General features: G+C 55.1%; 1 protein-coding gene across 3 annotated transcripts in view; it reads right to left on the minus strand.

Moving 5' to 3' along the window:
* The window catches only part of Prdm16 (PR/SET domain 16), a 315,023-nt gene that overhangs the window by 307,768 nt on the left and 871 nt on the right, over nucleotides 1-6,384 (minus strand). The window lies entirely within an intron of this gene.

The following is a 6,384-nucleotide window of genomic DNA, read 5'->3' on the forward strand; positions in this document are numbered from 1 at the left end:
GCATCCTTTGAGCCCCTGCTATATACTGGCAAGAAAGCAGCCACTGAAGGGGCCTCTACCACTGTCTCAGACCACCTGGGAGCATAACTCAGAAGCTGAAAGAAGCAAGAACCCAAAGAGCCCTCCCTCCCTCCCTCCCTCCCTCCCCAACCCGCTGCTCACTCCCTTCAAGACCCTCTGGTTCTGCTTCACCTCACTCTGGTAGGAATAAAGAGTCGATGTCACTCACCAACTCCTCTCACCAGACTGGTCCAGGACTCTCTCACAGGTGATGGAGATCTGACACACATACATGAAGCACACACAGGCACACGTAATGCTCCACAGAGCACTGACCCAGAGCAAGCCCCATTTTCTGATGCATCGCCCCCTCACCCCAGTTTATTTGGCTGCACCCCCACATTGGGTGCAGAAAGCCAATATTTGAGGACTGCGCTTCCCTTGGTCTCTGTGTGAACAGAGCATCCCTGCTTTCTGAGCTCAGAAACCAGGGTATGGGCCGTTTCGCTCTCGTGCCTATAAAGGCCTGAGCACAGACATGTATCGACCTTCCTTCCCACCTGAGTCAGAGGCTGGAAGAAACCCCATGGAGCACCCTCTGGCCGCAGTGGGTTTCCCGCAACTGTGTGTCCACAGCCCATACTCTCGAGTGTGGGGCTCAGGCCAGAATGAGAAAGAGATCCTGTCTCCATCCGGTTTGTTTAAACACAGGCTTTACTACTTCAGTTTTGAGGGACGAGCCCTTGGGGTTGGGAATGTGTGAATGTGCACAGGAGAACACAGAACCATATTTAGAGGAGATGAAATATTCACTAGGACCAGCCATGTTTTAAAATGATTATAAATTATTTTAACAGTGCATTCGCAAAGGGTTATAAAAACAGCCATAATATATTTTTTTCTTAGATTCTAGAATTACCAGTATGACAGCTAATGCAATAATGATTTGTTTCAAATGCCAGTGTTTAAGCTGCATAAAGCTGATTTTAGACATTTTTTCCAGTAGGCCACATTGTACTTAATGAAATTAAACACACCAATCGCATTTGTCCCCAGGGGACGAGGAACTGAACACACCACTGGTTTATTTTTTTATTAAAATAAATTGCAGCCGGCAAGATGGACTAATTGCATACAGAATTGAAAAAGAAACATTCCATTGATATAATTAAGCCAATTTTCATGGACAGAAATAGTTATAGTGGATATAAAATAAGCAAAGCCTTCACCAGAATCTGCCTTCCCTCCCCCCCCTTTTTTACACAAAATGTTAACTATTAAACAAATATGTATCTCAAGTGGCCGGCACTCCTATCTTCAACTTGCTCAGGGCATTTGTTCCTCTTCCTCACGAGAGGCAGAGGCACCTCCAGGGAGAAAAAGATCTGAGAATAGGGAGTGGTCAGAACGGGCTTCAGGACCACTAGAGTGGAGGGCACTCTGAGCCCAGAATGGTCAAAGTGGCTCTGGCCATGAGGTCCCAGCCTTGAGGAACTACAGCCAGCATAGGAGACCCTGCACTAATCCTGCAGCTAAGGTCTCCTCAGTATGGGGTGCACCACATCTCCCTAACTACCTGAGGAAGACAGGTGGATTTTCCCCTATAGACTGGGGGTGGGGTGAGCAGGCATTCCCACACCTCCATGAGGGTGTAGGTAAGACTATCCTTGGTCCAATACTGGCTAGCTGGAGTCTGCCCTTGGAGAGAATCCCCACAGCCAGGTTAGGACAAGCCATACAGTCATTCCCTGGGTGTGAGGGTAGGGGGAGTCCATGTCTGAGCAAACGGGATTCCAATCTGCAGGGAAGTGGGGAATGAATCTGATGCTTATATTCACAGGTTACAATGCATGGAATCAACTTTAAGAACAGACCACAGTAAGCATTGGTCTTGAAATGCTTTAACCCTGACATGTATTAAAAAAAAAAAACATAGTTAAAAAAAAACCCACTATGGAATGAATTCTAGTCTGCAGTACCACACTGAGAAACCCTGAAGGTCTTGACCGTCTTGATGAGCACATAGCACCTATTCCGGGTCTCTTACCTCTGGAGGAGGTGTCCCACTGCTCCAAACACCTACCCAGGAGGGCAGAAGGACACTCACAGGCACCTTGAGGGTCTGTTTCCAGGCTGGTGCCACACAGAATAGCAGCAGAGCAAGTCACAATGCAGGCTACCCGGGCCACCTTGTTTTCCCAGATCTCTCATCCCCCACCCCAGTTCAAACCTGGGGTGGGCGGGCACACAGGTACGAATTCTAGGGCGCAGGTTAGCTAAGGGAGAGTCAAGGGACTGCTACAGACAGAGATCTTGCCCTGGAGATTTTGGGGACAGGTGGAAGGGTCTGGAAATTCAGGCAGGAACACTCGGGAAGCCAGAAGGTGGCCCCCAAGTAGAAAGGCACTATTGCCATGGTCTCTAGGTCAGAGGCATTAAGTTGATGCAGTTCAGATACCCACTGCTGGCTCCACAGTCGGCTCTGGGAGACACCTGAAGAAGAGTTTCCCCCAGCAGGTGCCAAGATCTGGCAATCAGAGTGGCTGCTGGAATGTCTGCACTCCCAACCCCAGGCCACCTTTAGAGCAACGCTGAAGCCCAGAGACTCCCTTCACCTCAGGGAAGTTCTTCCCCGAGGGAAAGTGCTAACATCGCTAACATCGGTTCCCCAGAGCCTTCTCCATGAGCTTCAGGTTTTGATTCAAAACCTGATAAATCGTATTTAATGCTATTTTGAAAATTTTTAACGAAATTACTCAAAAGATTTTTTAATCCCGGATAATTTTGTTGTAACTCTAATTATACATAACCTTAATTACCAGTACCAGCCCCCTCCCCCAAGGATCTCTAATTGCCTCCTAATTGAATAAAACAGAGGGCTAATCATGCCCCCACCGAAGCTCTGTAAGCAGTCACAGCTGAGGCAGCGCTTCAGGGGCGGGGGCTTACTGCCACCCTTACCTAGCCTCTGCACAGAGAATGAGAACTTAGTTCTCTGTCCCTAGCACTGCCCAGGTAGGGTTTGGGGGTGGTAGAAACTCAGGACTGGGAAGGGCTAGATCTAATCTGCACCTGTTCTCCCCAGACCTCCAGACTGCTGGAGAAGCAGGCAGTAGAAGTTAAAGACCCTGGGGCATACAGCCTGAGGGGAGACCTATACAGCACTTGCTTGACAAACTGGCTTTGGCAAGACCTATGCTACACACCAGGCCTCCGATGAACCCCTCTAAAAATCAACCAGTGGTGGCAGAAGCAAGGCCTGTGGCACGCAGCACAGAGCCTCAGGGTGCTGGCCCACAGCCCTGCACCCCAGCTGCCCCTCCACCAAGCAGGCTCCACCTTTCGCCTAAAGCGGGCAAGATAATCAATTCCCACCTACAGGTTCCTGCCACTGTGTCAGTCACGGAGAAACAACTATTCCCTGGGCTCCCATTTCCCTGGAGAGGGTAGAAGGGCAAGGACCAGACAGCCTAGCCCCCCCCCATCTGTCTCAAAAGGGAAGGGCATAGGCCTTGGGCTGGGCCTTGAGTCCTTCAACCCAACCTGCTTCACAATTCAGCACCCAATGCAAGCAAAGTCCCACACCTAGCAGGGTGGACCGTGTGTCGTCTGTCGCTTCCACAGAACTCAGGTCTCCACACGTGGCTCTGGTGGGCTTCCCAGCTATCGCTATGTGGTACCAGTCATGTTCTGTAGTTACTGAAGGTCAGGAGGGCACCACCACCAACCAAGCCCCCTCCTGCCCACCTGGGTCACAGCAGTTGCAAGAATAAGTTACTGCTAAGAATTTCGTTTGTAAATGTAGGGCCGGGACAACTTTACTGGCCAAAAAAAAAAAAACGGGCCCAAGTTGAGTAAGGGGACCCCTGCCCTGAACTGTCTTCACTCTCCCCAGGGTAGGGTGCCTCAGACACCTCTATCCTTAGAAAGCTCCACCTAAGTCTCTACTCTGGGCCCCTGCATTTCTTTCAAGTGGGTCACCTAAAAGGCCCAGCATGAGCAAGCCATGCAGACAAGAGGTCTGGAGAAGTAGCACCAAGAAATACAAACGAAATCACACCTCAAGATGCACACCCCGGGACAGGCTCCCTAAGCCCTGTGTCCTGAGGTCACCACCACCAGCCCAGCTATCAGTACAGGCTCAGTTACAGCTCAAGGGCCCAAGCGCAAGGATAGTGCAATACCCTGAATAACCATGACCTTGCTCCTGCCCCTACCCCCTGGCCCCGCTGGCCAGCCTAAGAAGCAGCTAGGCTGACTGCAGAGTGCCTGCTTGCCCCCCTTGCTTCAGGTAATGGAGTCAGGTGCCCCAGGAGCCGGCCACACATCTGCTTAAAATATTGCCTAATGAAATTCTAAAGTCCTCAGTAGGCCCTGAGCTGTCTTCCATCCTGAGCTGCTTCAACCACCTTCTTACTGAGAGCTTTGGTGGTAGCAGTAATAAAGTCACAGAGCCAGAAACCGGGTGTCGCAGTGACACCCAAGCAGGGACTCTGGGTAAGCGTCTGGGGGCAGTTTCTAAGGACGCCCGGCAAACAGATTGAACAGTGCACTCCCCACCGGTTGTGTCCTCCTGTTCTCCGCCTCCAGGGAAGGCCTCACACCGCAGGCCGGGAGCCCGTTCCGATCCTATGTAAGGTCTGGGCCAGGTAACCTTCCCCACCTGGAGGTGGAGCAGGCAGAGAGCTGAGGCCCAGCAAGGCGCCAACCCGCTGCGGACCTCTGGGAAGTTTCCGGGGCCGCATAGGGTGCGCTGAGCTAGTCTCTCGCTTGCAGCGAAGGCGGCGACAAAAGGACCTCAGTAGCTTTACTCTTCTGCTTCCAGCTCTGGGTCCTTCCTCTTCGAGAGCCTGACCACCTCTGCCTGCAGCCCGGGGTTGAGACTCCGAAAGGCTCACGGTGCACACCAGATTCTAACAGTACACAGCACACCCGCTCCGTACGTCGTGGATAGTCACGCAGTACGCACACAGCTCATTCGTACCCACTAGGAAACTACTGGCCCTGTTCGCACCAAGAGGGGTCAGAGGTCATGGGTGGCGCAGGAGGCCGAGGTCAAGGGCAACTGGCCAGGGAGCTCGGCGGGAAATGGGGCTCCTAACCGAGGGGCCACGAACCGCAGAGCTCAGGGAAGCTTGGCGGAGGTTGGAAGCTGCTTTTCCCTGTAGGGTGGGCACGCGGCCTAAGGCAGCCGGGACCGCCGTGGGGCCAAGTTCGGCAGGGTCCCGATCTGAAAACTCTTGGCTTCGGAAAACCCTCGCAAATCCCACACCCGTTGGGCTCATGCTTTGAGAGTTCGGCTCTGGAAGCCGCGAGGCCGAGCCAGGCAGGATCCAGCCCTGGAGGGGCAGACCGAACGGCCTGGTGATCAGGCAGGGACCTCGAGCCAGCGTGCCGGGAGACCCTTTCGCGGGCCCGCGGTAGAGGAGGGGGCGGCAGGGATGAGCGACTCGTATCCTCTGCGCACAGCGCTCACCGCTTCGCTGTAGCCGGGCCATGGCCCGGACTGTTGAAGCCGCGCTTCCCCGGTCGCGGTGCAGCCGGTCCCCACCTGCTGGCTGCAAGGGTCGAAGCCCCCGGCCCGACTCGTAGCGGATGACGCCTGCACCGGGCTAGGAGGGCGCGCGGGCTGCTCCGAGACGCAGTGGCGGTGGTGCGGACGGAGAAGAGTTCGCGGGCTGCGGTGGGGACCGGCCCGCGGCTGACTGCGCTCAGAGCCCCAGGCTCGGCCCAAGGCGGAGCGAAAGAGAAAGTAAGACCCGGGCCCTGGCAGTCTCGCCGGGGCAGTTCGTCCCTTTGGGCCTCACGGGTGCCAGGAAGACCGTGTGCGGGAGGGTCGGAGCGAGGTCAAGTGAGGAAGGGCGGCGGGTCGCAAAGCGGCGGGTGGGACCCTGCTACCGGAGGCACCGGCACCGGGCGATCCGAGCGAACTGCTGGAGTCACAGAGGAGCGCCGGCCACCACGCGGGGCACCACTTGGGAATAAACTTCAGGACTACAGTTCCGAGCGCAGGAAAAAGTCTCCATGTTGCTTCCCCAGCGGCTGCGGCCGTCCTGCCTGCGCCAACCCTGCCTTTGCTCCTGGGGAGCCGGGTGGGCGCCGGCCCGCGCCCCCTCCTCCGCCCCCTCCCCGGCTCGGGGTCTCCCTCCTCTGAGCCCGGCTGGCGGACGCCAAAGGCGGTGCTCTAGCGCCCACTATTTCAAAAGCCCGGAATATGATTTGACCAGGACTGAGAGCCACTCGGGGAGAGAGAGAGGGAGAGAGCGAGCGAGAGGAAAAGTTACTCTCCCCTTTCGTCAACTTTTCGCTAACTTTCGCTTTTCTCTCCCCTCCACCCCTGGCCCTCCCCCTCCGCCCCCCTCCCCGGCCCCCACCGCGCGCCTC

The sequence above is a fragment of the Microtus ochrogaster genome, unplaced genomic scaffold (genome assembly GCF_000317375.1).
Source record: "Microtus ochrogaster isolate Prairie Vole_2 unplaced genomic scaffold, MicOch1.0 UNK38, whole genome shotgun sequence".
Classification (NCBI taxonomy): Eukaryota; Metazoa; Chordata; class Mammalia; order Rodentia; family Cricetidae; genus Microtus; species Microtus ochrogaster.